The sequence below is a fragment of the Gossypium hirsutum genome, chromosome A01 (genome assembly GCF_007990345.1).
Source record: "Gossypium hirsutum isolate 1008001.06 chromosome A01, Gossypium_hirsutum_v2.1, whole genome shotgun sequence".
NCBI classification, from domain to species: domain Eukaryota; kingdom Viridiplantae; phylum Streptophyta; class Magnoliopsida; order Malvales; family Malvaceae; genus Gossypium; species Gossypium hirsutum.
In genome coordinates, this window is record NC_053424.1 from 102,440,702 (window position 1) to 102,457,412 (window position 16,711).

At 36.8% G+C, this 16,711-nt stretch overlaps 1 non-coding gene across 1 annotated transcript; it reads right to left on the reverse strand.

Moving 5' to 3' along the window:
* Positions 1-205: 205 nt before the first annotated feature.
* Positions 206-312, reverse strand: LOC121208084 (small nucleolar RNA R71). The gene has a single exon (XR_005903089.1). It is a non-coding gene; the product is annotated as a small nucleolar RNA R71 (small nucleolar RNA).
* Positions 313-16,711: the final 16,399 nt, after the last annotated feature.

Genomic DNA, 16,711 nt, shown 5'->3' on the forward strand with positions numbered 1-16,711 from the left:
TCACTTAGCAAACTTTTTAGAACTATGCGATACATTTAAAATTAATGGTGTTTCTGATGACACTATTCGCCTTCGGTTATTCCATTTTTCTTTGAGAAACAAAGATAAATAGTGGTTGAATTTGTTACCACGGGGGTCAATCACTACTTGGGAACAAATGACCGAAAAGTTTTTACTAAAATATTTTCCGCCGGCTAAAACGGCTAAATTACGTAATGATATCTCTTCTTTTGTGCAGATGGATTTAGAAACACTCTACGATGCATGGGAGAGATACAAGGACCTTTTGCGAAGATGCCCTCACCATGGGTTACCACTCTGGCTACAGGTTCAAACTTTTCATAATGGCCTGAATCCTTCGACTCGACAAATGGTTGACGCAGCTGCTGGCGGAACCATCAATAATAAAACACCTGAAGATGCCTATGAATTTATAGAGGAGATGTCACTGAATAACTATCAGTGGCAAGTCATGATGACAAAGCCACCGAAAACAGCTGGTGTTTATAACGTCGATTCGGTCACCATGCTCTCTAATCAGGTAGAACTCTTGAATAAGAAAATTGATGGTTTTCTTAGTTCTTCACAGGTTCACCCAGTAATGCAGTGTGAAGCAAATGGAGGTGGATCGAGCAATTCAGAATACCCACCTTATGGCCACAACATGGAGAACGAGTAGTTAAATTACATGGGTAATAATCCTCGATCTCAAAACAATCCTTATAGCAATACTTACAATGCAGGTTGGAGGAATCACTCAAATTTTTCATGGGGAGGCCAAGGAAATCAGAAACCACCACCCCCTCCAGGCTTTCAGCAACCACCATACCAGCAGGAGAAAAAGCCGAACCTTGAGGAGATGCTAACCAAATTCATCTCGATGTCAGAGACTCATTTTTAGAATACCGAGACGGCACTCAAAAATCAACAAGCATCAATCCAGGGGCTCGAAACTCAGATTGGACAGCTCGCCAAGTTGATTTTCGAATGACCACAAGGTAGCCTACCAAGCAACACTGAATCTAACCCAAGAGAGCAACTCAACGCAATTTCCATTCAAGATGAGGAACGGTTAGTGGCAAAACCAATGCCAGAATCGGTGGTAAGCGAAGATAAGAATGAGGTAGGCCAAAACGAACAAAAATCGGTAAGTACAGAATATAAACCTCATGTGCCATACCCCAATGCGACAAGGAAAGACCAGTCAGACGAACAATTTGGTAAATTCCTTAAACTTTTAAAGAAACTACATATTAACCTACCGTTTATTGAAGCACTTTCACAGATGCCAAACGCATTCAAATTTTTAAAGGAGCTTCTAGCAAATAAACGAAAGTTAGATGAAAGGTCGCATGTGGAGCTGAACTTGGTTTGCTCAGCCATTCTTCAAAATAAGCTACCTAACAAACTAAAAGATCCAGAGAGTTTTACGATTCCTTGTTTAATTAGTAGTTTAGATGTTAATAATGCGTTGGCTGATCTAGGGGCTAGTATCAATGTTATGCCTTACAAATTTTTTAAGCAACTAGGTCTAGGGAAACCCAAACAAACTAGGAAGAGCATTCAATTAGCAGATAAAACTGTTAGATTTCCTAAGGGTATCATTGAAGACATACTCGTTAAAATTGACAAATTTATATTCCCAGTTGATTTTGTTGTTTTAGATATAGAAGAGGACAGTAATGTTCCTTTAATTTTGGGAAGGCCCTTTTTAGCAACTGCTAGAACAATTATTGACGTTGGCACAGGTGAACTCACACTTCGTGTAGGAGATGAAACAATCAACCTTCAAGCTTGCAACCCGAACAACACATCGAAAATTGAAGGTGATTGTACAAATTGTTCTACTAAGACTGATCATACATTGCAACCTATTTTGCAGGAAATAAGTTCGAAGGACACACATGAGCCATGTTCAATCCATAACAAAGGATCTACCCATGAAGAACGAAGGTTACGAATCGAGGGGTTAGATGAATGGCTGACATTTAAACTGAGAAAACACGATAAACCAAAACTACGCCAGAACGAGCTCAATGCCTTACCAAATCAACTTAAGGTTGGAGATAAAGTTTCATTAGATGTCGCAGATCCTCACATTGACACTGCCAAACCGAATAAAGAAATTCCTCTTACGGTACTTAGCATTTTCCCATTTGGTACAGTCCAGGTAAGTCATCCCAAATTCGGCACCTTTAAGGTAAAAAATACCTGCCTAAAACCTTATTTTGATTGCATTCATAGCAGGAATGAGGAGTATAAACTCCTCGAACCACCATGATCACACACCAGGGAGGTAAGTCGAGCTTAGACTATAAATAAACGCTTCTTAGGAGACAACCCGAGCACTAACAGTATTAATTTCTTTAAATTTTAGTTTTAACATCTAACAAACTAACCGACTCATGGAACGCATGCTTTCTAAAACACACACGGCCAGGCACACGGGTGTGCCTTAGGCTGTGTAAAAATAGGGTAAAATTTCCCCCAACATGGGATGCGATAAGTTTCCACGGCCGTGCGTTAGGACTATGGGCGAACCTGCCAAAACGCACGCCCGTGTCTTAGAATCGTGGTTGAACGTGAGAAAATAGCACGGGCATTCACCACTCCCGTGTCTAGAACCCGTGGTCAAACCTGTCAGATTAACACGGGCATGGGCCTCCATACACGAGCGTGGGAGAAGCGAATGAAGACAGACACGGCCGTGCGACACGGCCGTGTGCACCCATATGCCCAAGGAACATGGGAGTGGGAAAAATGTCAGATGCGCCCAAATTCAAAATTCGAGAATCACACTGGAAAAAATTAGGGAAAACGGGCTTGTCCCCTGGCCGTGTGTCCAAAAATCTATAAATACCCTTCACTATTCATCATCTTCTTCACCCAAAATCCCTAACCCTAGCCGTTGCAAGTCCACAACCCTAGCCGTTGCAAGTCCACAAGGCCTCCCTACCACGCCCGTGTGCCGCCTCCAACTCCATTTTTGACACCTATTCTCATATTCTTAGCATTTGTTTACTGTTTTCTCTCTGTTTTCTTCATCTCTTTTACTAATTTTATGATTCTTATGGTTTATTTGGCAGTTTTTTGATTTATAGTTCTCACTATAGTCATGCTTATACGTTTATTCTTTACCATTTTAGTCAATGCTTTCTGATACATTCATTCTTTTCGTGTGTTCCCATAAGAATCTAGTTCAGTCATTTTATGTTGAAAATAATCATGCTTTTATTATGTCAATTGCTATATAAACTTCTATCATTTAGATTAAACTGTTGAGTATTGCTGGTTGGACTGGTTAGTTTAACTATATTCATGATTATTTCTTGAGTTAGTTAGTTATGTTATATTCTTTGTTCTTCTTCTAGGTATACCATATCAAGCTCACGTGGCAAGAAAACTATCATTCCCGCTTCAAAAAAGCAGAAAGGGGCATCTTTCTTGGGCCCTACCATGGAAATTCGCCACCCATACCTCCAATTTCCACCCGACAATTAGGAGGAACTATTCAATATCCTACGGGATTAACCTTTAGGTGTGGGCTGCTACATTGACTGGACAGCGCTTGTACAAGTCCAGTTGGCTAACGATGTATGACCACTCCTGACAACCGATCCATGGACCTCTTCTTTGCGATCATCGAGCCGACATACCTTGAGCTCACACTTGAAATTCGCTCGACATTCCATGTTCAAGACGTCATGACCAACTTTGATGATCCTGGAACAATCCAGTTCCGTATCAGCGGTTTAGTCCGCTAGTTGAGTGTGCCCGAGTTTGGTATAGCTTTGGGCCTATACACAGAGGAATTCATGGATGAGAACGACCTCAACACTCTCCGTCGCCACATCCACTACTCTCCCTCGAAGTGCTGGTATGTTTTGGTCCTCGGTTTAGCTACCTATGACCCAAGCTGCTCCAAGGCATCGGCTCTCTCTCCCTCCTTGAGGTACCTACACGCCATCTTGGCACACACTTTGATAGGATGTCGATAGAGCACTGGCGTCGTCAACACTCAAGACGCCTACTTTATATGGAGCATGGAGAATGGGCATGTACTCGACCTCACCTACTTTATTTCCCTCGCCATTCGTCACCAGATGGAACGGCATCGGAGGGGGTCATCTCCGTTAGCCTTTACGTGACTCGACTGGCACGGCACTTCGGGCTCCTCAACACAATAGCCCAATCATCCTCACTTACTCTTATTGGCTAGATGTCCCCACAAGGCATCTCGAGCATGCTTAGTATGAGGATGATCGAGAAGCACTGAGGAACCCACCCTCCTCAGTAGCACCTCGCCCAATCAACCGAGGAGGGAGACCCTGAGGACATTACTGATAATGTCCCTCCACGTCATGAGGACTCACCGTCTCAGCCACCACCACCCTCTCGTCCAGTTCATGCAGCGACTTCATACGCTGACATCTCTGAGCGCCTTACCAATTCGAGCAACAGTGTTTTCAGCGCTTTGATAACATTGATGCTACTTTACAGCAAATTTTTCAGCACTTCCACATCTCATCGCCACCCCACCTCACGAACCACCTAGCGAGGAATATGTTTAAAAACTTTTATTTATTATTTTATGTTTTTATTTTTATTCTATTTTAAGTCTACTTTTTATTTTTATTTCTATTAGATTTTATAATTTTTATTGTACAATTATCAACTTCTGTTATTCCATTATGAGTAATTATGCTTCCTTATGCTTCCTAAAAAGTTTCTGATTTTGTCATAGTTATAAAGAGCTCCTCAAGCTCATCATCACATAGGAACTAAAAACTCCACCGAGAAAGGTTCTCCACGACTGCCATGTCCTGCTCGACCACGACCATAGCTACCACCAGATATAATATTCTTTTGGCGCAGGACTTATGGACTAATGAACCTCTAACACCACCGGAGTATCCTCCTCCATTCTCACGCCAATTATTCTCTAAAACTCCAGTTCAAGGAGTTCATTCATCATTTAGGAAGTTTCACTTCTCTCCCTATCTTATGATTATAAATCTATCATTGTCAATATATCTATCTTTGGACATTGAGGGCAATGTACATCTTAAGTGTGGGGGGTCTTTTATATCACCATTAAGAAACCCGTGAATATTTTCTTATTCTCATGTGATATTCTCATATCATTATTAGAATGAATTCCAATTAGTCTATAATTTTTATTGATATATCTTGAATTAAAACATAGGCATTTATGCATTGATTGTTTAAACTTTAAGACATTAGGGAATCAAGCATGATAAGTTGATTTTTGAAGAATTAAAAACTTTTAGGTTGTTTCCCCAAATTTAGGTATTATTTTGAGTTGGAATTCACTAGTTTAAACATCAAAAAGCCATAATTTTTGTGAGATCTTGAGCCTTTAAAGCATCTATTATTTCTCTCATGCTTACTTTCATTATGAGTGCATCAGTATTGAATTGTTATTCTAGAACTTGCTTGATTATACATCAAGACCACACCATTTGATTTGATATGTCAAAATGATAACGGCACTTAGGTTTAACCCACTCACTCCATAAAAGCCTACCTTCACAATTAACCCTTAGTGAACCCCATTGAGCCTAACAACCCATTCATTAATTTACCCTCAATATTAACCCATAACTCATTATTGTTGAAATCCCCTAAATTAATTTGATCCCTATTTATGTCGAGACTTGAGTTGGAATAGTTGCTTAGCTACGTTTTATTCTATTTTGTAATTTGACTTGTTCTTAAAAAAATACATGTATACATATTAGTAGTAGTGATCTTCTGAGCTAAAGAAGTTAAATTCCATATTCTGAGAAAAAGCTCTGTTGTACGCAATTGATGACTAGTCATTTTTCTAGTTAGGTAATTTTTCAATTCAATCTCGATTCTAACCTTTTCTTTCAGCTTGTGACCACACCCTCTAACCAAAGCCATGTTACAACCCTCTAAAGACCTTTTGATTGATTTTTCATCTCAATTTATAGTGGTGGAGATTTGATTTTCATGCAAGCCTATGGTAATGACTTTTCATTATTGACTATTGAGTGCTTCATTTATTGTACTTAAACACCTCGAGTGATTTGAGTGAATCTTTAGTGAGGATGTGAAACTCTGTGATATTTTGAATCAAATGTAATTACTTAGATGATGGGAGACACCTATGTTTTCATAATAAAATGATCAACTTGGAATGTTTGAAACTTCGATGTTCTTTCAGTTGAATTTTCAATGTATGATTACCTATGGATTACTTTGAGATATTATCGATAGAAATTATAAGTTGAGAAGAATTTATTTTGATTATGAGTTGAGGATTTTCCTTGAGGACAAGCAAATGCTTAAGTGTGGGGGTATTTGATAAACCGTAATTTATACATATTTCTATCCCATGCTTAGCACATTTTATGGATGATTTTTCCTTAGATTTGGTGAATTCGTTGCTCCTAATGCCTTAATTTCATGTTTTATACTTAGATGAGCATAAGAGAGTGAAAGGAACGAGAAACGGCCCAAAAATGGAGAAAATGGGCCAATGTACAAAATTAACACGGCCTAGAATTCCTCACACGGGTAGACCACATGCCCGTGCCTATTTAACAAGCTTGACCATAGCCTGAAGTAATCGCACACGGGTGTGTCACACGGGCGTGTCTCTACCGAGCCCAAGTAGAGTCCTATTTAGAAAAGACCACTTTTGAGGGCTCTTAGGCATTCCAAAGCCTATAAATACACCCTAGAAGAGGAGAATAAGGGGGACGCATAGGAGGAAGCAAGGAATTTCTTAAGGAAAGCCGATCGATCCATCTTAGAAGCCGAATTCACCATCAAGACTGAAGATCTCCCTTCAAATTCCCTTAGGAGTTTTGGGTTTTCTTATGTTTTGTTATTTTTATTCTTTTGAGATGTGTTATTTCATTAGTATGAACTAAAACCCATAAATACCTAAGGGGAATGAAACCTAAGACGGATCTTGTTATTATTATCTGACTTGTTCTTAATTATGTGTTCTTAATTCTTGTTTTGATATTTCAGGATATTCATTCAAGTTAAGCTCTTATTCAGAGGAGGAATAGACCCTGTCTAAGAGTAATTTTGTCATAATTAAGTGGAGTTGATTGCGCGCCTAGAGATAGGGTGACAAGATTTTGTCGGATTAGGGTGAAACCTAATAAGGGGATCAATAGATCGAGTTAATGCAACCATAGGGCATTAATTAGAAAGAGATTTCAGTTATTCAATCTAGGGTTAGACGTTGTTAGTCTCGAGAGAGATAATAATATAACTTAGGGATCTCTACGGAACAAGTTGAATGAATAAATCGTCCGATTCAGAGTCAAATAACAAGTGAAGTCTAGGTGGATTTTTCCTTAGGTATTGTCTCAATCAATCGAGTTTTCCAAAAAGTATTTCCCCAAATTTCTTTTCTGTGATTTCTTAGTTTAATTAATTAGTTAGATAAACAAAACCCTTTTATTTTTTTAGGCTAGATAATAAAAAGAATGTTGATACTAGTATTTTTAGCTTCTTTCGGTTTGATAATCCGGTCTTGCTAAAGCTATACTACTGTTCGATAGGTACACTTGCCTTCATCGTGATAATGGTTAGTTTCAAGAACAATTCATTATAAATATTTAAAACCTGTCACGAATATCACGTATCACTCTTTAACTCTCAACTGATAGTAGCCGTATCCCAATTCAATATTTGAGAATACCATTGCTCCTTTCAACTGATCAAACAAGTCATCAATCCTCAGAAAAGGATACTTATTCTTTATAGTCACCCTGTTAAGTTGTTGGTAACTGATACAAAGTCTCATAGATCCGTCTTTCTTCATTACAAATAACACTGAAGCACCCAGGGAGAAAAACTCAGTCTCGCAAAACCTTTATCTGTCAATTCTTTCAACTAAACTTTCAATTCTTTCAATTCAGTCAGAGCCATCCTATACAGAGCAATCGATATCGGTGAAGTCCCAGTTACCAAATCAATAGCAAACTCCACTTTTCTGACCGGTGGTAACCCTGGTAACTCTTTCGAGAACACATCTGGATATTCACAAACTATCGACACTGATTCAATTTTCAATTCAGAAATCTTTGTATTCAACACATAAGGAAGATAAGCTTCACAACCTTTCCTTACATACTTCTGAGCAGATATAGACAAAATCATAATAGTAATTCACTTGCTTCATCGGTTTCGACCCAAAGAACCTTACCATTTTCACATTTCAATTCAATAGTTTTCTTTCTACAATTTACTATGGCATAATGCAATGTCAACCAGTCTATACCCAGAATAACATCGAATCATCAAATGGCAACAACATTAAGTCAGCCAAAAAATAGTGACTCGAATCATCAAAGGATAATTCTCCCAAACTTTATCAATTAGCACATACTTGCCTAAGGGGTTTAACACTTTAATCAAAAACTCAGTAAACTCAACAGGTAAATTCATACTAGATACCAAATTCACACAAACATAAGAATGAGTCGATCCAGGACCAATCAATGCGATAACATTAGTATCATAAAGAGAAAATGTACTGGTAATCACATCGGGAGATGATGTATCCTCACGAGTGCGAATGGCATAAACTCTAGCAAGTGTTCTGGCCTCAGATCTCACGGCTGTATCTTTCGTCACACCTTTACTGCTAGTTCCATTTCCTATATTTCTCGGTGGCCTACCTCTATTGGTAGTATTACTCGGCCTTGCACTCTGAAATTGTTCTTTCTCAGCCATCTCAGGGCAATCTGGGATAGAATGCTCTTGAGAACCACACTTGAAACAAGATCAATCATTCATCCTACACTCGTCAGGTTGTCTTCTTCCACAATGCTAACATTCGGATCTGTTAGTCCTAACATAACCCACACTTGCCATTGAAGTAGCTTGAGATTTAAAACTCGAATATTGCTTCCCGAAGTCTCTGTACAAATACCCAGCTGAAACATTCAAACAAGAATACATTTCTCTATAACTTTTCGACTGAGATTGAAATGACTTACTCGTCGACCTTTTTCTTGCATCTCTAGCCTCACTCTCAGCCTTTCTTTTCTCTTTGCTTAGTTCTTCGGCTTTGTAAGCTCGTTCAACCAATACAACAAATTCTTTTAGTTCCAGGATTCCAACTAACAATTAGATGTCCTCATTCAGCCCATCTTTGAACCTTTTACCCATAATAGCCTCGGAGGAAACACGCTTTCAAACATACTTATTGAGCTTGACAAATTCTCGCTCATACTCTATCACTGACATTCGGCCTTGTTTCTGCTGAAGAAATTCTTTGCATTTCTGATCGATGAACCGCTGACTGATATATTTCTTTCAGAATTCCTTCTAAAAGAATTCCTATTCTTTCTTGGTACCACAAATACTAGTGTCTTCCACCAGTGATATGTTTGCCCTCAATAATGATATAGCATATTTCAAGCATTCTTCGGGTGTACATGATAACTCACCAAATGCCCTAATATTATTCTTAAGCCAGAACTCGGCTCTCTCAGGGTCATCATGTAACATCCCAATCCCGTATCCGTCGCTGGAATAGGTAAAAGGGCATTACCGGACTTGAAACTCATATCAGAATAGTAATTTTTTTTTTGAACATTCCTTTAGATAAGTACTAAAGACAGTCAGGGATACAATTTAAACTTCTATAAGTACACATTCAAAAGATGCCATTTTCGCATGGCTTATATACATTAACCAAAATATTCTTCGGCCACTGGTCTATTCTATACATGCCATAAAATAATTCAAAACATAACAGTAACAAGCAGTGGATAGTGATAGTGTGACGAGTTGCTGACGATCCCCGAGCCTGTAGCTTCGAAATGAGATCTATAAAACAGAGAAAACAAAGTAAACGGAGTAAGCATTACAATGCTTAGTAAGTTTTAAGCAGTGTCAACAGATAATAATCAAATTATAACATAGTTGTTCGTATTTTTATTTCACTCTTCCTTCGGGCATACCATCCCTTTACCGAATATGCACATCTCATCATATACAATAGGCAGATAAACTTTCACATAAAAGTGAGCTCATGTGACATAGATATATTGTATAATTTCACATAACCTCTCACACTGATCCGATGTCACATAATCATAGGAATAGTCTCATAGATTGCTCACGTATGCATCACATAACTACCTTATAATTTGGTTCAAATCAAGCTCACATATAAACTTGGAGTACATACCTGTTTAACCATTCGCATTGAATATATTTATAAGCAATTCTTATTACGAAGTCTTATAGCTTTAACCTCTACTCGGATTATCGGCGAGACCTTTAGCTCAGATGAAATCTCCACACAAAGTTATCGGGTCTTACCCGGACAAAATCTCCACACGTAGTCATCGGGTCTTACCCGGACATAATCTCCACACGTAGTCATCGGGTCTTACCCGGAATATATATTTCCAAGTTTCATGTACATTTAATCACATGTTACAACATTCACATCGACTGTCATATTTGTAATTCATTTGCCTCATCAAATATCTAATAATACACACCATTCACATTTGGTCATTCGGCCACAATATACACACATCTCCTACATATTTCACACTAGCCATTCGGCTTTACCACATATACATATCTCATACATATTTCACACTAGCCATTCGGCTTTACCACATATACATATCTCATATATATATTTCACATTGACCATTCGACTTTACCACATATGCATATCTCATACATATTTCACATTAGCCATTCGGCTTTACCACATATACATATCTCATATATATATATTTCACATTGACCATTCGTCATATATATATTTCGCATTAGCCATTCGGCTTTACCACATATACATATCTCATACATATTTCACATTAGCCATTCGGCTTTACCACATATACATATCTCATATATATATTTCACATTAGCCATTCGGCTTTACCACATATACATAAATTATACATCAATTTCAGCAATAGCTTATAAGCAACTCAAATAGTTTTATCAGTGTTTACAACAAATTCACATATTCACTATAAGCTGTTTTCCTGAGCAATAGTCACTAAATTATTTATAACTGGAGCTACAAAACTCAAAATAAATTTCCGTTAATTTTCTCTGAATATAGACTCATATATCTTCCATCCATAAAATTTTCAGAATTTTAGGTTTGGCCAATCAATACCAGATTTTTCTTAAAGTTTCCCCAGTTTCACTGTTTGACTAATCTGACCACTCTTCACTACAAATCAAATTTCTCATTGTACAGAATTCAAAATATGTTCTATTTGATTCCATTTGAAACTAGACTCATTAAGGAGTCTAAGAATATAAATTTTATCTTATAAAAATTTTTGTACAAATTATAATGATTTTCTAAAAACAGAACATGGGATTTCGGAGTCATTCTGACACTGTCTGACACAACTTTAAATATCTCTTTATAGGAAATTTCTTTGCTTACACGGTCTCTTTTACAAGAAACTAGACTAATTAAGATTTGATTACATATTTTATTCAGCCTATAATTCCACACCAAAAATTTATAATGATTTTCTAAAATCACGCTACTGCTGCTGTCCTAAGCAAATTATTACAATTTGCTCTTAAATTTCCAAGTCCAAACACTTATGAACTTACCATTTGAGTTTAAGACATATCATGGCCACATCATATCTTATTAAATCAACTCATTATGTCCTATTATGATTGAATTTACTCAACGTTTAATCACTTAAAACTTACCTCGGAAGTGGTCGATGACTAGATATCCACGGCTATTGGTTTACTTTCTCTTTTCCCCTATCCGACTTTGATCCTCTTTGCTCTTAAGCTTAGTCTAATGAACCACCATAGCCGATTTTCTCCAAGCTCTTTCCCTTCTTTTTCTTTCTTCTATTCGGCCAAGTTGAACAACATGAGAACTCTTTCTTTCTTTTTTCTTCAAGTCACGGCAATGGGGGGGGGGCATGGATGAGACAACTTTGTTTTCATCACCCCTCCCTTTTCATTACTTTATTACTAGCCTTTTATTTTATTCTTTCTAACATAAAACACTAACATAACATGTTTATGACATGTTTTGCCCATCTCATTTTGTCCACCCTCATTGTCATGGCCGGCCACTACCAATTAAGTGGGGAAATTGACATGCAAGTCCACCCTTTTGATTACATGCACTAATAGATCCTTATAGATTAACCTATCACATTTCAAAAGTGTCACACATAAGTCCTATTAACTAAATTCACATGCAATTAACTAAATCAAAGCTTAAAAATTTCACACATTCATATTCACATATTTTAGACAATAATTACCATATTCAAAAAATTTGGTGACTCGGTTTAGCGGTCCCGAATCCGCTTTCCGACTAGGGTCACTTTAGGGCTGTCACAACTCTCCCCCACTTAAGAAATTTTCGTCCCCGAAAATCTTACCTATGCATAGTTTAGGATAACGTCCTCTTATTGAATTATATCCATATAAACATTACCTCATCGATAGCAATTGTAATTCATTACTGATTTCGCATCGACCTATAAAATCATTTTCTTATCTTAAAACAAATACATAAACATTTCTACAAGTATGCACATATATCTCATTTTCTTGATTTCATAAGCAATAATCACTTAATTTAATTCACAAATGCATTTCAAACACATATTAAGCACATATTAACATGTATAATTCACATCATCAACCCACATATTTGTCACCCACATTTTCATTCATGTATAAGCTGTAACCTGACCGAAAGTACACATATACTCAAACATCCCAATAAATATCCTTTATAACTCCATCATATCTCACTATTCAACTTAACCTATTTCCAACAGAAAATTAACTTCCACATACCTGAACATTGAATTCATTTAGCACATTCAATCATTGTTAACGATACCCGTATACAATTGATTTGGCATAAAGCCTCATATAGTATACCGGTATGGGATTTATTTTAGCACATAACCCATATATCCAAAATTATCAGCATTCATCAAAAATTCTTACAGACTTTCAAATGTCGAACTTAATCGAAATAATTTCTTGAACATGATTAACAAAAATAGGGGTCATTTAGCAATAGCACATATGACTTCATATACCAAGCATCCCACAAACTAAATCTGTAACACATTTATAACATGAATTCATTTCTTAACAACATATCCACCATCTTAAATCAATGCCTTCGTTCCATACGAGGTCTTACATGAATCTTGTTTTACTCACTTAATGTCTACTGACCAATCTCGCACACACAGTGCTCGGTTGAAGAACTCGCACTCTCAGTGCCTCTAATCATTTGCACACATAGTGCCCCTATTCATTTGTTGTTACACATTGAAATGACCTAACCAAGTCTATAAACATCATGTATGTACACTTTTAAACATATCCTTTCATTTAAATTTGAATTCGTATAGTAATGAACACTTAAACTTTGCTCAAATTATCGGCACGAAGCCTACTAGGCACGAAGGCCCGAATACACATCACTAGCATGATTGCTCTTCGGGACCTAGCCCGGATATAACACCAGCACGAATGCTCTTCGGGACTTAACCCTGATATAACTCTAGCACAAATGCTCTTTGAGACTTAGCCCGGATATAACACCAGCACGAATGCTCTTCGAGACTTAGCCCGGATATAACTGTAGCACAAATGCTCTTCGAGACTTAGCCCGGACATAACACCAGCACGAATGCTCTTCGGGACTTAGCCCAGATATAACTCTAGCACAAATGCTCTTCGAGACTTAGCCCAGACATAACACCAGCACGAATGCTCTTCGGGACTTAGCCCGGATATATCAGTAGCACGAATGCTCTTCAGGACTTAGCCCGGATATATATAACTCTCGATTCTCATGTATATATATATATAACAATGCACATTAGTATATCATTTACATTACTTGAATACAAACACAACATGCTTATCGACCATTCAACTTTCAGTTCCATAGCCACATACAAAGATCACATTTATAGTCATAACACTCTTTCAAAATTGCATCACTTATACCCTTATAATTCAATCCAAATCAAAATTCAAATACAAGTACATGATACGTGCCTGTTCAACTTAATAATTTAAGCATATCCAAGTGAAGTTATATCGCAAATTCTCATAGTCAGAAGCTTGCTACAGCTCGATCGGGATCAAGATTCATTACAATACAACAAACACATTTCAATAGTCAAAAATCATCACACTATCATTTTATCACTTTATGGCATGTATAAATAGACTCACGCGTGCTACATTAGTCCTAGAATCGACTAAACTGTAGCTCTGATACCAATAAAATGTAACACCCCAATCCCGTATCCGTCGCCGGAATAGGTAAAGGGGCATTACCGGACTTGAAACTCATATCAGAACAGTAATTTTTTTTTGAACATTCCTTTAGATAAGTACTAAAGACAGTTAGGAATACAATTTAAACTTCTATAAGTACACATTCAAAAGATGCCATTTTCGCATGGCTTATATACATTAACCAAAATATTCTTCGGCCACTGGTCTATTCTATACATGCCATAAAATAATTCAAAACATAACAGTAACAAGCAGTGGATAGTGATAGTGTGACTAGTTGCTGACGATTCCCGGGCCTGTAGATTCGAAATGAGATCTATAAAACAGAGAAAACAAAGTAAACGGAGTAAGCATTACAATGCTTAGTAAGTTTTAAGCAGTGTCAACAGATAACAATCAAATTATAACATAGTTGTTCGTATTTTTATTTCAGTCTTCCTTCGGGCATACCATCCCTTTACCGAATATGCACATCTCATTATATACAATAGCCAGATAAACTTTCATATAAAAGTGAGCTCATGTGACATAGATATATTGTATAATTTCACATAACCTCTCACACTGATCTGATGTCACATAATCATAGGAATAGTCTCATAGATTGCTCACGTATGCATCACATAACTACCTTATGATTTGGTTCAAATCAAGCTCACATATAAACTTGGAGTACATACCTGTTTAACCATTCGCATTGAATATATTTATAAGCAATTCTTATTACGAAGTCTTATAGCTTTAACCTCTACTCGGATTATCGGCGAGACCTTTAGCTCAGATGAAATCTCCACACGAAGTTATCGGGTCTTACCCGGAAAAAATCTCCACACGTAGTCATCGGGTCTTACCTGGACATAATCTCCACACGTAGTCATCGGGTCTTACCCGGAATATATATTTCCAAGTTTCATGTACATTTAATCACATGTTACAACATTCACATCGACTGTCATATTTGTAATTCATTTGCCTCATCAAATATCTAATAATACACACCTTTCACATTTGGTTATTCGGCCACAATATACACACATCGCCTACATATTTCACACTAGCCATTCGGCTTTACCACATATACATATCTCATACATATTTCACACTAGCCATTCGGCTTTACCACATATACATATCTCATATATATATTTCACATTGACCATTCGGCTTTACCACATATGCATATCTCATACATATTTCACATTAGCCATTCGGCTTTACCACATGTACATATCTCATATATATATATTTCACATTGACCATTCGGCTTTACCACATATACATATCTCATATATATATTTCGCATTAGCCATTCGGCTTTACCACATATACATATCTCATATATATATTTCACATTAGCCATTCGGCTTTACTACATATACATATCTTATACATCAATTTCAGCAATAGCTTATAAGCAACTCAAATAGTTTCATCAGTGTTTACATCAAATTCACATATTCACTACAAGCTGTTTTCCTGAGCAATAGTCACTAAATTATTTATAACTGGAGCTAAAAAACTCAAAATCAATTGCCGTTAATTTTCCCTGAATATAGACTCATATATCTTCCATCCATAAAATTTTCAGAATTTTAGGTTTGGCCAATAAATACCAGATTTTTCTTAAAGTTTCCCCAGTTTCACTGTTTGACTAATCTGACCACTCTTCACTACGAATCAAATTTCTCATTGTACAGAATTCAAAATATGTTCTATTTGATTCCATTTGAAACTAGACTCATTAAGGAGTCTAAGAATATAAATTTTATCTTAGAACCATTTTTTTTACAAATTATAATGATTTTCTAAAAACAGAACATGGGATTTCAGAGTCATTCTGACATTGTCTCACACAACTTTAAATATCTTTTTATAGGAAATTTCTTTGCTTACACGGTCTCTTTTACAAGAAACTAGACTAATTAATCTTTGATTACATATTTTATTCAGCCTATAATTTCACACCAACAATTTATAATGATTTTCTAAAATCACGCTACTGCTGCTGTCCTAAGCAAATTATTACAATTTGCTCTTAAATTTCCAAGTCCAAACACTTATGAACTTACCATTTGAGTTTAAGACATATCATGGCCACATCATATCTTATTAAATCAACTCATTATGTCCTATTATGATTGAATTTACTCAACGTTTAATCACTTAAAACTTACCTCAGAAGTGGTCGACGACTAGATATCCACGGCTATTCGTTTACTTTCTCTTTTCCCCTATCCGACTTTGATCCTCTTTGCTCTTAAGCTTAGTCTAATGAACCACCATAGCCGATTTTCTCCAAGCTCTTTCCCTTCTTTTTCTTTCTTCTATTCGGCCAAGTTGAACAACATGAGAACTCTTTCTTTTTTTTTTCTTCAAGTCACGGCAATGG